This window comes from Diabrotica undecimpunctata, chromosome 7 (assembly GCF_040954645.1).
Source record: "Diabrotica undecimpunctata isolate CICGRU chromosome 7, icDiaUnde3, whole genome shotgun sequence".
In the NCBI taxonomy this organism is placed as follows: domain Eukaryota; kingdom Metazoa; phylum Arthropoda; class Insecta; order Coleoptera; family Chrysomelidae; genus Diabrotica; species Diabrotica undecimpunctata.
The window spans coordinates 53,581,526-53,606,554 of NC_092809.1; positions in this window are offsets into that span (position 1 = coordinate 53,581,526).

The following is a 25,029-nucleotide window of genomic DNA, read 5'->3' on the forward strand; positions in this document are numbered from 1 at the left end:
CAATATTCTTCATAATTTTTATTAGAAAGAATTTTTATAAGATTGATTCCATTTTGGTATGTTTTTTTAATTTTTAGTATATCTTTTTCCATGTTTTGTATCAAAAATCCTTTCTAAAATCCTAATGCCATCAGCGTAATTCAGAACTTGATAATATAATTTTAGTTGCGGTTTAACCATATCACGCTTCTTTGTAAATAACAAATACTTTGATTTGGTGAGTGAAAACTGAAATCCTGTTTTGTTAGACCGGCTTTCGAGTTCGTGAAGTGCGGATTGTAAGTGATTCTGAACTGAGAAGATATTTTTCCCTGAAGATACTAACACCAGATCATCTACATATATTCTGCCACAAACCAACCTAGAGTTTGATGGTGTAATAATCGCTCCCTTGGTGCAATAAGTAGATAACTCGAAATTCATAGTTTTAAGATAATCCGCTTCATAGTTTTAAGATAATCCGCTCAGATGTAAGTTAGTGGTTAGTGGTTGTTAAACTGTTTATATTTGAGATAAAAATATGCTCTTCGTTTTTTGTATTAATTTATGTTAGTTGTGTTATTGAGAAAAATAAACTCATTTTCTGTAATCTGTGAGATGTTAAGAAGACTGAGTATATAGAATGTGAATCTCAAAACCTTAAGAAGGTCGAGAAATTTAAGTGTCTGTGTTCTATTATCAGCACCAATGAAATCATAACCATCAACAGATGATTTCGCATTTTAGCAACATGTTTTAAATGGCGCCATGTAATTGTAGTATTGTGCGATCGTCGAATTCCCGATCGACCCAAGGCAGAATACAGTGATGAGTGTCTTACCACCTGGCTTTTTAACCTAAGAGATAGAAAACATAGTTACCTTGTGAAACAAAAAGAGATGAAACTCGTAGAGGGGGAAATAATCGGTAGAAACCTATAATTTACATTACATTACATTACCACTATCGATAGTCTCACACCTTTAGACATTAGCTTCGAGCTAAATCACCTCGGTCATAATTATTATGTGCAACGTCGTTTGTGTGACGTATTTTCATTTTTAATTTGGCATAAAGTAAAAACTGATTGACCACAATAAAGCAAAAATGTGAATAAAATAATTTAATTAATAGTGATTATTTAATCTAAAGTTTTAAATTATTAACCAAGAATAATTTCTACTATGATTTGAGGAGTTTTATACACTCTTGTCACAGAATAATTATCAATCCTTCGTGGCTTAGTGATAAGAATTCGATACTGCGACACAGACGTCGCAGACGATTAGAGTTCAAAACCCACATTGTGGTTTTCTTTTTTTTTTTAATAATTTGAAATTATGCAGAGATCGTTTTGCTTTGAATCACTAAACATTTATATCACTAGTTACTAGTATTAGAAGTGTTTAAAGTTAAACATAAATATCGAAAAAACAGTATCGTTGTACTTCGAAAATAAAGTAAAAATTCTTCAAAATTAAAAGAACGTTTAAAGAATGTTTAAATAAGTAAAAATTCTACAAAAATAAACTTTACAGAGGACAGAGAACTGTAAATCTACCTGTACAGAGGAATTGATATTAACACTGAGATTCACCGGATTATTTTGCATTCACAACTGAAGACTGTAAAACTGGAATTGAATTTGAATTATTTTGTATTTCTATATTATAACATTGGAATAAGAATAAATTGTAAATAATGAGTTTTTCGGAAACTTGTTACCTAATATGTATCATATTTTTTATTATTTTTTGATTGAAGAAAACAAAAATTTTATCTTTGGTGTGAATTGAACCCCAACCTTCTTGTCAATAGACCACGTCTCTAACTATTACGACAATTCCACACACAATAATTGTTTTCCGATAGAACATACCAACCTTTAGTTTAGTCAAATATTTCAGTTGAGTTATTTTTATTATTAACTAACTTAAAGATTTATAATTTAAAATCGCTACTAATTAATGTTTTTTACTATAATATATCTTAATTTATTCAATCATTTATTCTAACATTAGAAATTATTTAAAATAAAATATTTTCGAGGTCATCCGCATAATTATGACTGAAGTCAAATAGCCACGTCTAAAACTAGTTTATCTCGTAGTCTCTCACAACTTAATCTATCTTCTATCCTTTCCGCTATTTTGCCAGGTGGTAAGACACTCATCACTGTATACAGCGAGGTAACAAAAGCTATGTATGTCATAGAAATGGGAATGGAACTCTCAAAAAAAGAAAAAATCAGGAAAACAATGATCCAAACAAAAAATTAATTGAGTTGGTATCTACACGTCGTGAATGTAGATGACAATTCTCTAGCAACAATAGCGATGTAGCTATTGCGATGTAAAGTTTGGTTTTTGTGATATATGAGGTTTTCTATTTAAGGCGACGATTTGTAAAATTACGCAGGGTAATAAATGTGTAAGGACAATATTATTTCAAAATATTCGTTTTTACTCTATGCAAATCAACGTATTAAATTCACGATTATTATAAATTTGTTGCAGCTATTAAATATTATTTATAAAATTGTGAGTTTGAAATGTATTGCTAATTATATATTACACACTACTATAATGGAAAATTGTTCATTACGTGCGAGATTCGTATTTTACTTGTTTGACATGACAGGTAAATTGATTCCCTGTTAACTCGCATCGCATTCTTATTACAGGTACCTATTGGGTAATAACTTAATTTTATAATAATGTTCACATTCCTGTTAAGCAACCTACTCTTAAAGATCATAAAAACTTTTAGACTGCAAACCAGATGATAATACGCAAATCTGTAAATGCAATATACCTTATTTGCGTAAAAAATTTTTGCTTTTTTTTGATAATCTTTAGAATAAAAACATTGTCGTTGATATTCTGCTTTTTCAAAAACTGTGTTTTTCTTCGTCTATAATGGCTTTTTAAATATTTTTTAATCCATTAATATCAATTTTGTAGTACACTTTATTCCTCTTTACATGCCATCTACGCGGCGCGTGAATAGTTCGATTGATGTGCATTTGTACCATTCCCTTAAGTTACGCAACCATGAGATTCTTCTCCTTCCTACACTTCTCTTGCCCTGGATTTTTCCTTGTATAATTAATTGGAGTATGTTGTATCTTTTATTACGCATAACATGCCCCAGGTCTTGCAGCTTTCATGTCTTGATGCTTTCCAATATTTCCATTCTTTTGTTGACTCTACTCATGACTTCGTTCTTTGTTACATGCTCGGTTCATGATATCTTCAGGATTCTTCTATACACCTATAGTTCAAATGCTTCCAACTTTTTAGTAGTCGACTCGTTAGGTGTCTATGCTTCTATCCCGTGAAGCAGAGTCGAGAAAATATAACTCCTTGCCAGCGTAACTCTCCAGTCTAATTTCAGTTCTCTTGCGCAAAGTACTTTTCTCATTTTGTTGAAGTTTGTTCGTGCTTTCTCTATTCTAACTTTAATTTCTTTGAAGTAATCGTTTGTGTGATTAATTATTATGCCAAGATAATTCTAGTTTTCAACTTGTTCTAAAGTTTTACCGTTAATTGTCAGGCTTTCATCATTATTTTGGGTTTTTGATATCCTCATAAATTTAGTTTTCTTGATGTTTATTAATCCATATTCTTCTCCATAGTCAAATATCTTGTTTATTAGCTTTTGGAGGTCTTTCTCACTTTTCTTTTAATTTCGAACTCTTCTGATGTGTGTTAATTAATGCTTACGTGTGCCTGATGTTTATAATATAGATTTGTTATAATTCGAAGGTCATTGTATTGTAATTGTTTTGCTTTGAAAACGTACATTAGCTCTTTGTGGCGGACTTTATCGAAAGCCTTGTTGTAATATATGAAACAGACGTACATATCTTTCTTCACATCAAAGCATCTCTGCATTAGTACGTTGAATGCAAAGAGAGCTTCACAGGTACCTACGTCTCTACGGAATCCAAATTGGGATTCTTCAAAATTCATATCAAGTGTTTGGTAAATACGTTTTTTAAAAACATTTTAAGTATGTGAGACATTAGGCTCATGGTACGGTAGTCGGTACATTCTTTAGCATTTTTTTCTTAGAGACAAATAAATGTTGAGATCAACTATTCATTGGGTATGTCACCCGACTGATAAATTTCATTAAAGAGCTTTAGATAACAGAAAATGAGTACATAGAAGACATCTATGTACTCATTTTCTGTTATTTTAAGGATATCAATAGGCAGTTGATCTTGCCCCAGACTTTATCCGTTTTTGGTGTTCTTTAGTGCATATAATATTTCTTCCTTTGTAATTTTTATACTTGTTTCTCTGTCCTTGAAAGATATGTCTTGTAGGTTTCCTCTTTCGTCGACGAAGAGCTCTTCCATATATTCTTTCCATCGTTTTAGCTTTTCGTCAGTCGTTATTATAGTATTTCCCTTTTTATCTAAACGAGTTTTATTGTGGTTTCGTTTTTGCATTCCTGCTATTTCTTTAACCTATTTATGTAGGTTGAATAGGTCGTATATGTTCTGAAGATCTTCTATCTCTTTACATTTTTCCTCATAGTAAGTTTGTTTTGCCTCTTTTATCATTTTTCTGATTTCATTGTTAATAATTTTGTAATTGTGACTATCTTTCACAAATTTCTCAATCCGAGTCTATGTTTTCTTTTAAAATATGGCGATAGCGTGCTGAAACACTTTAAAGGCGGCACCTGAGAGTGGGCACTCTGATTGTTATTTATTCTGTGACCGTGCTATGTCCTATGAATCTCTTTGAGGATTATAGAAAATACAAAATCATCCAGAGAACTATTTAATAAATATTCAATTTGGTAAAGTTATTTTTTATCTTGGTTGACCAGGATTTGTAATCTCTGGATATTTGGATTTACTTGACCTTCTCTTCTTGGCCACATGCCACCGTTTGGGCCTCTTTTATTTATGTTGTTCAGAAACCCTCTTTCTTTTGAGACACTCTTTATCTGTAGAAACAAAGAAACATAAAATACCATTAGAGAAAAATAAAGGAAAAACAAAGAGTTCCTCCCTCAAAAAAATTGTAAACGTTACCTTTACTTTACTTAATCAGTAGACCCATTTGTACCTTTCGGTGTTGGGCCGTTTAAAATACAATTCATTACATTACACTATTTGACAGTCTTCTGAGGTATCCTAGCTCTTAACGAACTTTCTCCATTCCTTCCTATTGGATGCCATCTGTGTTGCTTCCTGCCAAGTCTTACCCTTACTCTGTAGTATCTGCGAGATGTCACTGTTCCATTCTTTAATGGGTCTTCCTCTTCTGTTCTTCCCTATTGGTTTGGCGTCCCACACTCTTTTAACTTGTCTATTATTGTCCATCCGGGTTAGATGTCCGAACCATGCCAATTTTTTCTCTTTGATTGACTCGAGTATCGGTTTGATTTGGAGTCTTTCTCTTATTTCTTCATTTCTGATTCTATCAGTTCTTTTTACTCCTATCGTTCTTCTGAGGTATTTCATCTCTGCTGCCTGAATTCTGCTCTGATGTCTTTTGTTTAATATCCAATTTTCTGCTCCATATGTCACTGTAGGTCTATATATTGTTTTGTATATTGTCATCTTGGTCTTTGTTGATATTTCTTTGTTATTAAGGAATCCTCTATTTAGTGCTTGGAATAGTTTTCCTGTGTTTTCCATTCTGTTGTTAAGATCATCCTCGATGTCTCCTTTGTTGTTGAGTACTGTTCCTAAGTATTTGTATGAATTTGTCTGTATTATTTTTTGTTGGTCTATCATTACTTCTATTTGATCTTCCGTCCCTTGTTTCCTTGATATTTTCATTATTTGAGTCTTCTCTTTGTTTACGTTTAAGTTGTATTTGCTTGCTTCTAGGTTCCATTTCTCTAAGTTGTATTTCAGTTTTTCTGCAGTTTCCGCAATTAATACTATGTCGTCTGCAAATATACACATCTCAGCATTTATCATTTGCATTCTGTTCCAACCGATGTAGTATTTCTTGAATGTTTTCTTACATTCTTTCACTATCTCATCTATTAGTAAACGTTACCTACAAAAACAAAATGTATAAGGTAGGAACTTTTTAGTTTTTAACATTTCAAGCGGACTTGGTTAAAAAATAGGTCAAAGCAGCCCAAATAGAAATCAGTGTTAGTTTTAATATTATAATAATCTGTAATATTATTCTTTTTTTATATAAATTGTCTGGTGTGCGCTGAAAAGAACATTCTTGCAGGCAGATAATTGTTTTAAACTTGTGTAACTCAGATCCAAATTAAAGAATGTACCCTTATTCAAAGGTTTAGATTTATGGCTATTTTCAACTACCCCTGTAAATACAGATGTTGTAACCGAAATGATAAAAATAGGAGCTGACGGTTTTCTATAAGCTAAATCAGGTTCTACCAAGAGTCTGGTACTTAAAGGAGGAGGGCAAAATTACCAAACCCTTGTTTCCATTGCTCACACAGCTTTGGCCAATGAACAAAAATCACTCATGTTGTAAATTTTAGTTAAAGCTATACTCTTCTGAATATACGGTATATAATTGTGACATCCAGTTGTCTCTCTTTCTTATCGTTTCTTTTAACATCTCTTTGCATGGAACGGAGAGGCAGTTTTTTAATGTTTATCATTGTTGGTTTATCTCGTAGGTGGTAGTATCTGATTTATCAAAGTTTTCGTATATTTTCTGTTGAAGTTTGTTTTTTTATATCAGCTTCTTTCAGTTTTCTAAAATCTAATTTTGGAGTTCTTTGGGGTTTTCTAATACGTTTAAGTTGAAGCGTGACATTAACGATTGGTGGGTTATGATCTGATGCGACATCTATTCCTAGATTATGTTTTAACTAATTTGATGGTGTTACGATATCTCTCTTTAATCATTATATACTCGATTTGGTTTCTGTCTACTTTTTCCGCTTTTTCCTTTTATTGCCTTAATTTTATTGCCTTTATTCAATATACGGATAAGTCATAGTTTTAGTAAGATAGGTAGATGGATTTAGTTCCCACAGTCCTATAAACCCACACAAATAAGAACTCCATAGTTTTATAAATTGTTGCTGAGATCTGTATTAATCCTGTTTCTAGCAATAACTTTTTTAAAAAATTGAAAATTAGTTTGTATGTATAATATGAGCCATCTAGTTTCAAAATCAGGCTCATCCATTTTTTTCAGATTTTATTTTTATGTTATTTTTATTGAGTTAAAATACGGATCCATATGTATGCCAAGTAAGAATGTTCAAAACAATGTATAGTATATTTCACGAAAAATGGTTGAGTGCTTAATGATTGCAATAAAACCCGACCGCAAGTACCCCAGCTTAGTCAACATTAGTTGAACAGGTAAGTATTCAGGTAAAATTGAAGCTACTGTGGAGTGTCGTTATCTTGTTTGTATAATAAATTCCTGGTAATATAAAAACGATTAAAAAATCGTATAAAATTATAAAAATGATTAGAATACATTTTATTTCATAAAGTTGTAAACATTTTAACAGTGATATTGTTCTGAAGCTATTTTCTTGTGGCATTTTAAATTAATTACTATTTAAATGGGAATAAAATTATTTACAATATTTACAGTATTGATAAGTCAGTAACATATAGAGAATACATCATTTATGTTTTTTAAATAACAAACATATAAAATCGGAATTTGGTGTTTATTGACGGTAAACTAAATGCACTTACTATGTCAGGATAGTATTATGAGGTTTTTTTCTGGTTTCTCCCTCATAATTTACATTTACTATGGAATCACTAACCGGAGAATTTTACTGTCATTATGACATGTATTTGTCTTTTTAAAGACGAATTACATGTTATGATCTTTTCTGACGGATATTCTCAAGTTAAAGTTGATTTCATGTAATCGAATGAACTATCTTATAAGTAAAGTCGTCCCAGGAACGCAACTCAACAATATTGGCAATACCATTTTAAAGCCGTCTACTTTAAAATGTATAATGTATGTCTGAATTGTCAATATAGATAAGTCAGATAAAATTAAATTATAAGAAGAATTTTTCACTAAGTAACAAAAAACAAAATTTGTTTAATTTACTAATGTTTGTATTTTGAGAACGATTTCCGAAGTGAAAATTGAAACGTCAATAAACGTATTTTAACCTTTATTTGTGGCTTATTCCCATTTAAATAGTAATTATTTTAACAGTGAGTTTCACTATCAATGATTGATCTTTTAATGACCACAATAAATTTGTCGATCGTTAAGTATTAACTGGAAAAATTATACAGGTTCCCTCTATTCTGTATAATTTGTAAAAGTATATAAAAGCGATGAGAAATTTATAAATATACATTTTGTTGCATTTAGTTGAAAGTGTTACAAGTGTTATCAGTGTTATACCTGTTTATACCTATAAAACAGCATTATGTGGCGTCCGTGGAAAAACATTGATGGTGCTTCTTCCAGTGTTCCAGCAAAGAAAAAGCATTTATCTGCTGACGCTAGAGAAATCGTAAAAACAATATATAGTTCTTTACTTACAAGAGGACTTTCTGCTAATACTGCTGCTAGTGAAATTTAACGAAAATACCTCTAACCACAGTAAAAAGAATTACATCAAAACCCATTAAGTCAAGAAGGAAGCGTAAGGATGCCGGTTCTACGAAATGTATTGCGAAAGTAATAAGGACTTAATAGGACGAAAAATTTACACAATGTACGAAGAGCAACGGATACCTACATTAGATGCTTCAAAACAAAGGCTTACTAATGATAATACACAAATAAACTGTAGCCGCATTAGTCTTTGGAAGATTTTGTCTAAAATGGGCTTCAGATATCGTACAATTGACAAAAGGCAAGTGCTTATGGAGTCCCATCGTTTACAAAAGTGGCGTACTGAATATATAACTTCCATAAGAAAGTACCGTACAGAAGATCGACCAATAATTTATCTGGACGAGACATGGTTTGACACTCATGAAACACCATCCAAAGGATGGTCTGATTCTTCCAATAGGTGTCAAACAAAAGCTCCATTAAACAAAGGGAAAAGAATAACAATTTTACATTCAGGATCAGAAAATGGTTGGGTTCCAAATGCCTTATGGCTTTCTGCAAAGAACATTAAAGACTCCTGCGTGGACTACGATGACGATACAACGGCAGAGCTTTTTGAGCAATGGTTTAAGAATTGTCTTATACCCAACCTTCCTCAAAATAGTGTGATAGTAATGGACAATTCAAGTTACCACAGTCGTCAATTACATAAGTCTCCAAGTGCAAATAACACGAAAATTGAAATTCAAAACTACCCGTTAGAAAACTATATACATTTTGAAGAAAGTTATTTAAAAAATGAACTGTTAGAAGTGTTAAAATCATTTTCTATTAAAAACGTATATGTTTGTGACGCATTGGCTGAGGACATGGGACATACAGTGTTACGGCTTCCGCCCTACTATTGTTTATTTAATCCCATAGAGAATGTCTGGCACCAACTAACGTCAAATGTTTGGTCACAAAATGTTTCTCCGACTTTAAGTGGTAGTGTAGTCGAATTAATAAGGAAATGTGTTGATGATATCTCCCCAGAAAGTTGGAAAAATTTAGTACGCCATGTAATGAACGTAGAAAATTCATATGTTACTTTGAATCACATAATTAAACCAATTGGTAATAATCTTGAAGAGGATAGCTACAGCGAAACAGAATTAGGTATTTAGGAATTCATAAATATATTTTGGTTATTTTGGGTATTTTTTTTTTTGTAAATATTAACTTGTATATATTTTTCTATATTTTTTTTTCAATTCAGTATATACTGTAAATAGAACTATTATTACTGTACATTTTTAACTATATCCGATTAGGAAGAGCAAAAACTTTTAAACACGCCAGTTTTTTGCTGACAGTTCTAAGCCTGTAAAAAGTGTGAAGGAAAATACCTTTCTAAATTTAGATCCATATACTACAATTATTCACGTAGAACAAAAGAACTTCTTTCTTCATGTTAAAAATTGTTCAATTATCAAGTATATTCACTTGAACAACCTGAAAATACCATATGAAATAATTTAATAATTTTTTTTAATCGTTTATTAAACAGCTACCAATAAAATATATTATAACAAACTTTCTGAAGTGCAACCCTGTGTACTTCGGTAGTTTATTAAGAGACTCTTGTGTACACAATAGGATCAACTCAGGTAACCATTAAGCACTCAACCATTTTTCGTGAAACAAACTATACATCCTATTCGAATTAATTAGCTAAAGTTAAGGTTGGTTTCAAAACCAGGTAAGTCTCAAAGTTTGCAACAAAACCAGGTAGATCCGCTCAGGGGAGGGCTCTCCGCCAACCGCAGCGCAGAGATCCTGCGCCAACGTCGCGTAGCTTTCCGTTGTGTGGTTATTGTTGCTTTGTTGCTGTTATTGAGATAAGACGTGCTTTCGTATTATTTTGGTTTGTTTTGTTCGGTTTTTTTATAAAAACTTAACCCGTAGGGTGTCCTGACTCAGCCAATTGAAGATTGTATGTACTTTTTTTATTTTCTTTGAAAACTTTGTGTTATATGCAGTGGCGGATTAAGGTCGTGGCCTGAAATCAATGCGAGAATAAGAGGCCTCATTGGTTTTAGGCTTTAAAGTTTTTTTAACCGATTTATATGGCATAGATAATTTATTAGTATGGGTAGCATATTTTTATCTGAAATAAAACGCCGGTTACTTGAAGAGTTTTTTTACAACTGGGGCTTAAACCGATGTGTATGGCTACTACAACAAGGTATTTTTTACAGATATGGTTCAGATGGATTGCCGAAGAAAATTACTTGCAATCACGGAAAGAAGGGAAAGGCATATCACTGCCAAGAACTTACATACACTGACCAAAGATATTTCTATAGCCAATTTTACAAAAATATAAAAAAATCAAACAAATTGAAAATATACCAAGACTCGTTTATTTTAAAGCATTCAGAGAAATTTGAACCAAAATCTTGTAAAATCTTAAACAATGCAAGAGGAAAAAACAAGATGAGTACTAATTACTTTGTATACAAAAATTCCTCGAAGAAAAGAGTCCGTGTGTGTACAAAGGCGTTTTTAGATACATTAAGAATCAAGCCCAATCGTTTGCTGGTGGTTCTAACCAAAAACTTTAACACCGGTGATCTATCACAAGAAAAAAGGGGTGGCAATCGGAAGCGCAATTTATTTTTAGGAAAAAGGGAATCAATTATCACTTTTATCAAAAAGTTTAATGTACTTGAAAGCCAATATTGTAGATCCAAAACTACTTCTCGCGAGTATCTGACTTCAGATCTGAACATTAAGAAAATGTGGCGCCTCTACAACGCTGAGACCCAAGAGGAGGACCGAGTAAAAGAATCGTATTTTAGATATGTTTTTAATACAAATTTTAACTTGGGATTTGGTAGCTTAAGAACTGATGAATGATCCACATGCCTTTCCTTGGATGAAAGAATTAAGCATTGTGATGACGTACAAACCAAAACAAAATTGATAGCGCAAAAGGGAGTCCACAAGTCATATTATGACCTACAGACGATATAAACATACAGTTGTGGTAATCTGAATACTGCATATAGCACATATAATTAGTGCGAAAGGAACAGTATAAGGTTGTTCTGCCAACGAATAGAGACCGAATATAGTATGACAGTAGTACCGACATACGAGCTTGTTTTTAACACCCAGTATTAAATTCTAGTTATGTCAAAGTGACATTCAGTTTTGATAACGGAAACGTCAAATACTTATAGTTTATTTTTTCATTAGTAATAATTCCGGGCTTTTTTCGCAAAAAAAAACAGAATACAGAAATTGATATTTCAAGTTAGGAAAATGGTAACCTTTAAAACTGAACATAAAATTCAAATTATTAAATGGCATTATTCTGAAAGAAGTACCGACTGTATAATCGGTAGGTCTTTGTCTTCATTCGAAGGCCCTGTACGAACAATATCTACAATTAACAACATTATTTTTAAATTTGAAAAAACTGGTTGTGTCAAGAATTATAAACAATGCACGGATAGTGATGAAGATGAAAATCAATCAGCTCGTGTAATTAATAAAGAACCGGAACAGAGTGAAACCACCGGATGTAGTCAGATTGAAATCAATTTTCCTTGTAACAGCACCCTAATTTCAAGAGAAACTGGTATTAGTGCTAGAACTGTACGAAATATTAAAAAAAAAACAAGTACCATTGCCACATATTGCAAAAACTCAGGAAAATTTCCCTGCTGATTATGAACGACGGATGGTGTTTTGTGAGGACATAATGGAATGCACTAATCGTGACGAAGATTTCATGAAAAAAATCTTGTTAAGAGATGAGTCTTCTTTTTAAACAAGCCTTCATAATCCATCTATTACCGTAGGAAACTCTACAGAAAATAGGCACATAAGTGTTCCTTACAAAACACATCATCATCATCATTCTGGCTTTACAAACCTGCGTGGGTCCTAGCCTCCTTAAGAATTTCTCTCCAGTCTTCCCTATCCATCGCCTTTCTCCGCCAAGCACGTATTTCCATATTTGTCATGTCTTTATTGATGTTTCCCTAAATGGAACAATATGAAGAAATAAACATATCTGGAAAGAAATGAAAGGCGTTATTTACAAAACAGTCATCATACCAACAATGACATATGCAGCAGAAAAGCGACCTGACACAGAGAGGACAAAAATAATACTAGAAACAGCAGAGATAAAAGACTTTGAAAAAATCGATGGTAAGACACTATGGGACAGAGCTAGAAGTACAGATATACGACGGAGTTACAAGGTGAAGAACATCAAGAACTGGGTAAAAAATAGAAGAGAACAATGAAACGATCACATAAGCCTAATGATATCAAATAGAGTAGTAAAGGCGGCGAGAGACGGTTCCCCAATAAGAAGACGATCAATGGGAAGACAACAAAAACTATAGAACGACAACTTACTGAAAATGAATTCAAAAACAGACATAGTCAAGTCTACATAAAAAGAAGAAGAATGATATATAGAAGAAGAATATACCTATATAGAACAGTAATATTAAAAGAAAAAGTTAAGATTATGGAAAACAATATACTTAACCAAAAAAAAAACAATAAACTACTACTAATCTAGTTAAGAAAATTAGAGCTATAAATCATTGTTAGGTTAATCCTTCATATCGTAAATACCGATTTACATCACCACTTTATCTTAAACTTATAATAAGGGTATTATTACGTCCGTCTTAATAATATAATTACGTTTAGTACAGGTGCAAGCCACGATTATCCGACAAGAATAGACTTAACCTTTACGGCAAAATAAGAATGCATTCATGAAATTGGCATGATTTGTAACCTTAAAATTACTGTTAAACCACAAATTACCGTTACAATCTGTAGAATCATTTCCTTGATAAATTAAATGCCGAGCACAGATTGGTTACATTGTAAAACTTTTAAATTATGCACCTAAATGGAGGTTATTGATAGTTAAAATTCTTAGTCGCTATTAGAGTTGATGGATTGAATGACTATTTCATAAAAAGTTTTATAAACCTTTTTTATAACTTTGTGTAATTCTTAATAAGATAATTGAGAAAATATACAAAATTCATTCGACAAGGTTAAACAAGTACGTTTTTAGTCCGTTGTGGTGTTCTTCTTCTTCTGGTGCACTCCATTGCTGGAGGTTTGTGATTACTGTATCAAAATGTTCTCTATTCTGCGCCACTCTTAGTAATTGTTGAACATTCATGCCCTTCCAAGTTCTGATATTGCGAAGTCATGACATGGCTCTTCTGCTTACTTCGCTTCGGCCGTTTATATTTCATTCAATTATTAATCGCAACAGAATATGTTTGTCATTTCTCATTATGTGGTCTAGGTACCAGGTCTGTCTTTCGTTTCTTAGTCGTTGTTGTAAGTTCTAACCCTTCACCAATGGTATTTAATACTATTTGATTCTTAATATGTTGTGTTCATGATAATTCTGATCATTCTGCGATAAAAACACATTTCAAAGGCTTCTAGTCCTCTCATGGTATTTAATTTTAAGGTCCAGGCTTCAACTCCATACAGAACGACTGACCAAACAGCATTTAATATCTCTAATTCGGATGTCTAAGCTTAGTTTACGGTTATAGATAATTTGTTTCCATTTATTCTACATGGTCCTAGCATGTTTTATTCCTATTTTTCGAATGTGGTTGGAGTATTTTAAGGTTAATACTTTTTTCCAATAAAGGTTTTGAATTATGCGGAGATCTTTTGTGTCTAGCTTCATTTTCTGTAGTTCATACAACAATTTTTCATGCTGTAACTATCAAAAGCCTTCCGGTAGTCGATGAAACAGAGATTTTTTTTTCTGGTGATTGAGTCATTTTTGAGTGTTGAGCGCAAACAGCGCCTTTCCCGTTTCCAAGGCCGTTCTAAATCCAAACTGAGAGTCACTTATGTCTAATATATTATTATGTAAAAAATGCCAGTCAAGCGCAGGTGTTGAACAGTATAGGGAAATTCAGTCACATAATACGATACTCCCGACTAAAGGTTTCTACATATGTGGCTAGGGGACTGTGTTGAGCTGTGTTTGGTGAAACAGTTAAATAGTTTGGTGAAAGAGTTTTAATTCAGCTAAATTGGAACGCGGTTTATCTGTTTTCTGCTCATCTATCAAAACTTACTGTATGCGCATTCTGTTTGCCAGCATCTTTCTTTTGGGGATATCACGAAGATGTGGTAGCAAACTCATTACCAACTGATAGTCTTCGTCTTTGTTGTATCTTTAAGTGCATTGTTGCGTTCATACCTTTTCTCCAATTGCTTAACTTTTCTCTGCTCCGGAGATATAAGAATTGCTTTGGCTTTGGTTTTCTAGCTTTTCGTTTTGTCATTACAGGTTTTTTAAATGACTTAGGACTAGAACTATAAAGCAAGTATCTTTCAACAGTATCCACAACGGTATTTATAACTTGTTTTTTAACAGAATCAGATTTGACCTCAGAATCAGGATCAGTACTGTCGTCAGATGCCACTATTTCGTCTTTCGTATCTTCATTTAGGATTCCGTCTTTGAAGTTTTCTAATGAACTAATCTTCAGTTTTCGAAAAGAAAATACATCTACTAGAAACAAAAGTCGTTTACAGTACTTCTTTGATATTTGAGTGTCGCTAAAAGCTGCACTACCTTTAGGTGCCTTAGAAATTTTTGCAGGTTCTCTGCGAGAGTTGTCTCTTAACTTTGGCTTTTTTTTACTTCTTTGCCCGAAACAAAAAAAAGTCTGTCAAATTTATAACTTTTATTTGGAGTTGACTTTATATTGACGAGAATTTTAATTTTACAGATTTCTCTCTACGGAATTAGCCTTTAGATCTTTGGCTTTTTCCTATCGGATTGCACATAACACTATAGCCGGGAGAAGTTATAAAACCTACTATGCTATTTAGGAGTATTTTAATAAGGAACACCTGCATTTTTCACCGTAGAACTACTTAAAAAGGGTGCCAAGGACTATGAACAGTTATTGAACTTCCCAAACTGTGTTTTCAGTAACGATGGCAAGCATGTGCGTATTAAATGCCCGAAAAAACCTATCTCGAAACACTACAATTCTTAAGGCTTCTTTTCTGTGGTCCTTTAGAAATTGTTTGATGTCCAATATAATTTTTTAAGTGTGGATGTTGAAGCCTATGGTAGACAAAGTGACAGTGGTGTGTGTTTTCAGAATCTAATTTGCACCAGTATGTAAAATCAGAATCTTTCCCTTTTTCTTAACCAAAATAGGCTTGATAGGGGATAACCATGATGCTTCCCTACTTCGCACTTGCTAATCAAGGATATTTTTCTAAACGATATTATTTAATGCGCCCATATCTGACAAGAATGGAAGACAAAAAGAAAGAGAAATAGTGAAATAGAAATTTATAGCTAGGAGTATAGTGAAATAGAAATTTATAACTAAAGTATAGTGTAATAGAAATTTATAACTATAAGTGTAATCAAACCAAATGCACTGTAAAATGTGCAATTAACATACTTGTTTTAAAATGGAAGTTCTTTAAAATACAGCTACAAGTTGAGGCTGATCATGTTGACAAATTGGTCATAACTACTTGCTTGTTGCATAATATTGTCACAGAGGGAATTGATGAAGGTACATACATACATATGAGGCAAACACCAGTAGGAAGAAGGTCAAAGGGAAGACCCAAACTCAGATACATGGAACAAGTGGAACAAGATCTGAAAACACTTAAGATTACCAACTGGAAAAACAAAGCAAGGAACATAACAGAATGGCGAAAAATCCTGGAACAAGCCAGGACCCAGAAAGGGTTGTCGAGCTACTGATAATGATGATGACATACATGAAGGCAAATAGACCCATATGTCCAGTAACATAAATAAAATGGGTCTATATAGCTGCAACATAATATGGATATTTTATTCTCTAAGTTAAGCCAAACATCATGTATCCCGAAACAAGGTATATCGTATATTTGTAGAAATATTCATTTTTTGTAGTAGAGCAAAAATGATTGTTTACATTTTGGAGAAATAACTATTTCGAATTTAGCAAATAAAACCGATGACCATTTTTTAAAAAATAGCTTTTTACAAAGGAAATTTATGATATGTTTGCTTCTGAAGTGATAGCGACAGTAGTAAAGTTAAAAAATTGCACCTCATGACTTCTCAACTCAAAGAACAAATTACTGAAGTGCCCTTTATCTTTTTTTCTTTAAATAATTGGGTGTATCTTCCGAGATTTCTTTCTTCTTTCTCCAGTGGTAGAGCAATAGATTCATACAATAAATTTGAAAGTGAAGTCTTTCTATTTTTTTCTGAAATAACTGAAAAATAGTGTCCTAATTAACAAACTTGTTAAAGTAAGTGGAAAACGTGTTTAACTGAACTAGAAAACCACCTCGATAATGTGTCATTGGCCGTAGCCAGTATGTAGTCTTAGATGTACAGTAAATATCTTCTTTCGTTTTTTGACTTACAATTTCATTCTTTAGTTGATTGATATCGAGTTTAATTTTTTGAAGTCTTGTTTTTTTTAATCTTATTCTTATAAAAGGTGATTTCCCAAGAAGATATCATCTTCTCGGTAAGTTTTCGGTGATTTTATTACCTTTTTTATATTTGCAGCCACTTTTGAACAATCTGATATAATATTTTAGTTTTCCAACCAAATATTTGCTAAGTTCTATTAAACTGATTAAAATAATTATATTATAATTCTTATTTAAGCCTGATATATACGTTCAAGAAAGATTTTCATATTTTAGTTACGACAGATTGTTGGGCGCTGGCGTGCGAATTTATAAATCACATTCTTCATCGTATCGTGACTGTTGCGTCGTTACATCCGTGATAACTTATGTAGCAGCGGATAGGCCGTAAATATTCATATCCGAGGATACCAATGAATCATCTCGTAGCCACCTTCTTACACGGTTTATGACACTGTTTATCTTTTAACATATTTTTAAATGTTAATTTCCTATATTACTTTGTATGGCAATAATTTTTCAATTGTGAGAATTAAGTGAATAGGTATGTTCTTGTCTACAGCACTTTTTAAAATTACCCAAAACAATAATAAAAACTTGCTGTTTTGACAGTATTTGTTATTCATTTGGATTACCCATTATTATTCACTACGTCGAAAAAAAAAGTAATTGCTAAATACTTGTTTAACCCTTATCCGGGCAAGGTGAGTCCAATGGGCCTGAGACGCCAATTCTTTTATCATAAACTGATAAAAAAAATTTTATTGAATTTTATGCATCACTGAATTTGTTTAGACGTATGTTTCCTCTAAGAAAGAAAGCTACAGTATCTCGGACATGTGATACGGGGCGAGAAGTATGGCATCCTGCGACTCATAATGCAAGGAAAGATATATGGCAGAAGAAGCATCGGAAGAAGACGAATTTCATGGCTCAAGAACCTGAGAGAATGGTTTGGATGCAGCTCAAAACAACTTTTTAGAGCTACTGCCTCAAAAATTAAAATAGCTACGATGATTGCCAACCTCCGTAGCGGAGATGGTACCTGAAGAAGAAGATGTTTCCTTCAACATAGTCATGAGCTATTCGAAATATTTAAAATATTTAATAATATTTAATATTTAATATTTAAATATTTAAAATAAAAGCGAAACGTATTCGAATAAATCAATAAAGTAGTTGACTAGGTGTGTAAAGGGGTAGTGAAGCGCAATACATGATGTCGTATCCTGTTGGCATCACTTAGCCTGTCCTACTCAATTATTATCTTAACCTCCAAGCTGGTATACACCGGTAACCTGAGCAACCCCACTGGAGACTGGGTAACCAACCCCAGTGGATGGTGGGGTCAGGACAGACGAAGAAGGGAGCCTTGGTCCTCCGATGAAAAGGAGGTTAAGCGAAGGGTGTCCTTCCTTGCTACCCTTCCTTGTAGAACTCAATTGTTGCGAATACAATGGCTAATGAAACAAACGGACGGATCTCACAACGACGAACTCAGCACAGAAAAATGGACATGATTATGGATTTAAAATTTGGAACCTGGAACGTGCAAACCTTCTTAAAGGCAGGAGCTATGATAAGTATGGCAGAAGAACTTGAAAAATACGGAGTTGAAATATTGGCACTGCAGGAAATCAGATGAAAGAGCCAGAGAGAAATTCATAAGAATAAACTCTCACTATACTAGCCCGGAAATGAAATGAGACAAGGTGAACGAGGAGTAGGGTTTATGGTAACCAAAAAACTGCGGAAAGCCATTATCGCATTTACACCAATATCAGATAGAATTTGCGCCATAAGATTTAAAGGTAAATTTCATAACGTGACAATGGTTAATGTATATGCACCGACGGAAGAGGCTGATGAAGAAGACCAAAGACACGATGCTGTTATAACGTTAGGCGATTTTAATACTAAACTGGGGAAAGAAGAAAAGTTTGCAAATATATTTGGGAAACACAGTTTGCACACTGAAACCAGTCAAAATGGACTCAGGGTGGCACAGTTCGCAGCAACAAATAATTACGTAGTTGTCAGTACTAACTTCCAGAGAAAAGATATCCATAAAGGAACATGGAAAATACCAGGAACTAAGGAAGCCAATCAAATTGACCATATACTCATCTCAAAAAAATGGGCAACAGACATAACTAATATCAGAACGTATCGCGGGGAAAACTTTGACTCAGATCACTATCTTGTAGGGGCAAAATTACAGCAGAAAATAGCGACAGTAGCAAAAGGGAAAAATATTCAAATCAAAAAATGGAATGTCGAAGGATTCAAAAGCGCAACAAAGAGACAAGAATACAGAAATGCTCTCCAAATAAAACTCAACCGAACTAGAGAGGAAGATACTGCAGAGGAGGAATGGAGACAATTAAAAACAATTATGACGGAGTCAGCAGAGGAAACTGTCGGAAAAGCCAAAAGGCAAAGAAATGCGTATGATGATGAATGCAGAACTGCAGTAGAGGAAAAAAGGCAAGCTAGGCTTAACCAACTTCAAAGAAACACAAGAAATAGCAGTGAGATTTATAACGAAAAAAGAATACAAGCGACTAGAATATGCAGAAGAAAGAAAAGAGAGGCTATGAAAAAACAAGTACAAGAAATCGTAAAGCATAACAACAGATGAGAAAAGAAGAAAATTCTATAAATGCATAAAAGAAAGCACACAGTCATTTATACCAAAACTAACGATATGCAAAGACAAGGACGGAGAACTACTAACAGAGAAGCAAAAAATTATAATGAGATGGAAACAATATTTCGAAGAAAATCTAAATGCAGACAACGAAAATGATCAAAACGAGACAATATATTATATGGCGGAGCTGCACATCGAAAATCCGAGTTATGAAGAAGTAGTTCAGATAATAAATAAACCAGAAAACAATAAAGCACCAGGAACGGACGGAATTTCGGCAGAATTATTAACGCATGGAGGATCCGAACTCTGGGAAAGAATCCATTACCTAATAATATTAATATGGACGAAGGAGCAAATGCCAGAGGAATGGACAGTTGGCCTCATACAGCCAATATATAAAAAAGGAGATAAGAGGGAATGCCAGAATTATAGGCCAATTACATTGCTAAATGTAATATACAAAATTCTTTCTGGTATAATCTACAATAGATTATTAGAATACTCCGACAATATAATTGGTGATTATCAAAATGGATTCAGACCAAATAGGGCCACTACAGATAACATATTCATACTAAGAACGATACAAGAAAAAGCTTATGAATACGACATAGACCTATATAATATGTATATGGACTTTAAACAAGCTTTTGATAGTGCGAAAAGAGACAGAATGCTGGAAGACCTTTGTAATCTAGGTATACCTAAGAAATACATCAGCCTTATAAAAATGACGTTGCAGGGTTCAAAAGCCGCAGTCAAAGTATATGGAGAACTGACTCCCCTGTTTAACATCACCATGGGAGTAAGACAGGGAGATCCCCTGTCAACCATGCTATTCAACCTAGTTCTTGAGGCAGTCATCAGAAAAACCAATATAACCGGTCATATAAACACCAAATAGTACAAATTACTGCATATGCAGACGATGTAGCCATAATTAGTAGGAATAAGCCACGACTAATGGAAGTGTTCAAACAAATTGATCCTGAAGCAAGAAAAATAGGTCTCAAAATAAACGAAGCAAAAACGAAGTATATGACAGTCAAAAGAATAACTGACAATGAAAATAATATCACAATAGACAACTATACTATCGAACGAGTGCAAGCCTTTTATATATCAGCACAGAAATCAATCAGAAGAACTCCGTAAGTAGCGAAATTAATGCACGTATTTCCAGCGGGAATCGTACATACTATGCTAATAAAAGATTGATGACATCGAAATTATTAGACAAAAGAACCAAAATGACTATCTACAGAACACTGATTAGACCCGTAGTAACCTATGGATGTAAAACTTGGGTAATGACGAAAAAAGATGAAGCCCAACTCAGGGCATTCGAGAGAAAAATACTGAGGAAAGTATATGGCCCGGTACAAGAGGAAGATGGCACATGGGGAATCAGGAGAAACGACGAGGTTAATGAGTTAAATGAAGGTTATGACATTGTAAGATTTGTGAAAAGTCAAAGACTGTCATGACTGGGACATGTGCAGAGTCAAATCGATGCAAAAACAACAAAGAAAATGTTACAATGGAAGCCCATAGGAAGGCGAAAAAAAGGAAGGCCCAGAACGAGATGGTTTGATGACGTGGAAGACGACCTGAAAACAATGAACATAAGACAATGGAGAAGAAGGGCACAATAGAGAAGGGCACAATAGAGATCTGAATGTTAGGACATAGCCAGACAGGCAAAGACCCATCCAGGGTTATGATGCCAAAAAAAGAAGAAAAAGAAGTTGACTACTTTCATTTGCCAATTTTTGACCGATTAAACTTCTGCTATTCAACCATTGAATATATTTTATATATATATATATATATATATATATATATATATATATATATATATATATATATATATATATATATATATATATATATATATATATATATTCTGGGTATGATTTTCCCTAAAATATTTGGGACTGTGATAAACTGAGACTCAATTCAAAATTCCGGGTTAGGGCTTTTTCAGGAGGATTTTAAGTTTTTATTCCGCCTTTTCGAACATGCCATGTTAGAAATGTTAGAAGTCTTATGCACTCTACAGAAGCAGCAACCCAAAAAAATACAAACTGATTTGTGATTACTCTAAAGTAGGTACTAGCTGAATTTTTCTCTTCTCCACACATCTTCTGCACACACGGAGGCTACTCAGAAGTGACTGCAGTCACTTATCAGCATATTTATAATACAAAAATTTTCAATTAAAGGTAACTCATCTTCAAACTGAACTGTGAGCTAAAGGCAACAATATTAAATGTCAGAAGTAAATTCTTACCAGTACTTATTTGGGTAATTTTTTTTAATTGTGTATGCTTCGATACTGTGAATAAGTAAAAAGTAAGATAGCTTCATAAAATTTACCCCCGTAACAATATACTTTCTACATACCGGTATGATTCACGAGCAAATAGTTGAGCAAATGTATGTAAAAATGTGAGTTTGATTAACTGAAGCTAGTGATCCTGCAGTCCGATCTTAGGCTGTTATGGGAAATTTGCATTATCCCAGAATACAATTTTATTGAAACGCAAAATTGCGAGTGCCCAAAATTGTTGAGAGTATGTCTTTAAATAGATTCTACTCCTTGGCGCAAACTTTACATTTTATGGATACAATGGATGACGTTGGGCATCAGGATAGGTTTTGGAAAGTTCGTTATTTAAACGAAACAATACGCGCCAGTTTGTTGTCACTTTCATTGAAGAAAAATCTATCAATTAAGAAACAAATAGTGCCCTTCAAGGGATCACTCAATGCGAAGCAATATTAAAAAAAAAATCCGTGGGGTATAAAAATATTTGCAATCTGCGGTGCTAATGGGCAGATGTTTAATTTTATAATTTATCAGGGAGCTAAAACGGAATTAGATCAAATACAAATGACAGTTTTTGGATAACGCGCGGCTGTCGTTTTGAACCTGTGTAATCGCATCACAGAGGATAATTGCAAAGTCTATTTTAATAATTATTTCTCTAGTTATTGGTTGATACAAATTCTAAGATAAAAAAATATCTTTGTTATTTGTACTGCTTGAGTCTTTGACAAAGTGGTTTGATAGCAAACCTGTAATAATGACATCTAATTATATAGGAATTGGAACGATCGAGAAGTGTAAACGATAAAACAAAACAAACAAGACCTATATAGAAATAAATAGACCACAAGATAGATAGTAATAATAGAACCACAAAGATGCATAAAGCAACAGGTCCAGATGAAATTAATATAGAAGCAATAAAACTACTAGACGAGGAGAATATCGAAATCTTGGTAAAGCTGTTCAATAGAATTTATGATACTGGTTACATTCCGCGAGAATGGCTGCAGTCATCCTTTGTGATGATCCCAAAAACAGCTAATGCCACAAAATGCAATGAACACCACTTAATCAGTTTAATGAGTCACTCGCTGAAACTCTTCCTTAGGATATTACACTCAAGAATGTACAAGATACTAGAAGAACTTAGCGGGTCAACACAATTCGGTTTTAAGGGAGGACTAGGAACAAGAGAGGCAATTTTATGTTTGAACACCTTAATACAAAACTGTTTAGATCAACGAAAAGATGTCTACCTCACCTTCATCGACTACGAGAAGGCATTTGACAATGTTAAACATGGTATAATGATGGAACTACTACATAGGGCCAACATTGACCAGAAGGAGATCAGAATTATTCAGAATCTATACTGGAACCAAATGGCAAAGGTGAGGATTGATCAAGACCAATATACGGATGAATTTGAAATCCGGAAAGGTGTCCGCCAAGGCTGCATACTCTCTCCGATGCTTTTTAATTTATATGTTGAAAATATATTTGCGGAAGTATTAGAAGACACGGAATTAGGCATTAAGGTGAACGGCATACCAATTAGCAACCTACCCTATGCGGACGACACAGTGATTATAACTGATAATTTGGAAGATCAGCAGTTATTACTTGATAGGGTGAATAGCATAGGTAAAAAATATGGCCTCAAAATCAACATTTTGAAAACGAAATATATGGTCATTAGCAGAAACCCTCCAGAAAACCCGATAATATGCATAGGTGACGATCGCATAAAACGCGTGAAAACTTTTAAATACCTTGGCACCACAATCAATGAAGAATAGGATCCACAACAAGAGATAAAAACCCGAATACAAATGGCAAGACAAGCTTTTGTGAAATTCAGACCGCTCCTATGTAATCAAAACCTAAATTTCGAAATACGCTACAGAATGGTCAAGTGCTACATATGGTCCATCTTGCTTTATGGCATGGAAACGTGGACTTTGAAAAAAACATCTATCAACAAACTTGAAGCATTTGAAATGTGGTCATTGAGAAGAATGATGCGCATACCTTGGGTGGATAGAGTTCGAAACGATGACGTCCTTAAGAGAGCCGGCGTGGAAAGAGAACTCTTTGAATTAATTAAAAAACGCAAGATTGGTTACCTTGGGCATATATTGAGAGGAGCAAAATATGAAATACCACAGTTAATGCTACAAGGGAAGATCGAAGGTAGGAGGGGAGCCGGCCGCAAACAATTACCCTGGTTAAGGAATATTAAAGAATGGACATTAATACACAATACAGGCAAGCTGTGTCACGCCGCCAAGAACAGAATTCTAGTAATGAGATAGTCGCCTACGCACTTTGGTGTATGGCATGTTAAGAAGAAGACAAGTAATAAAAGATGACAATTTGTGAATGGGAGCTGTTGACCAATTTAATTTTTTACTAACATTGTATAGGACCTTTATTAGGCCACGCAAATGGACTTAGCGAATGTTCACACATGCTGTAGATTTAGCCTGTACGAGTGTCTGGCTAAAATATAGAAGTCAAGAAATGAGCTATAAGAGCAACAGTAGGGAGCCATTTAAATCACATGATGTACCTGAAATAGCTTGGCAAACAATTGGTATTGATTTTATGTCAGTAGCCTCACAAGACTTTTTAGTTGTGGTTGATTATTTTTCGAAGTTTGCAATTGTTAACAAACTAATGAACAAAACAGCTAGCAGTGTTGTAACACAGTTAAAAAATATGTTTGCTATTAATGAACTGCCTTGTGAAATATTTTCTGATAATGGTCCTCCATTCAGTTCTCATGAATTTTTAAATTTTGTCCTTATGTATAATATTGAAGTAACAACATCAAGTCCACAATATCCTCGTAGCAATGGCATGGTGGAAAGAACAATACAAACAATAAAAAACTTGTTTTTAAAATTTGTACAAACTAAGAAAGATCCATTTCTAGCTGTATTAGTTTATAATACAATTCCAAAACAAAATTTACCTACTCCTTGTGTGTTACTAACTGGAAGAAATTTCAGAACCAACTTACCAGTCAGTATGGAATTTCTAAAGCCCAGACATTCTTTTGA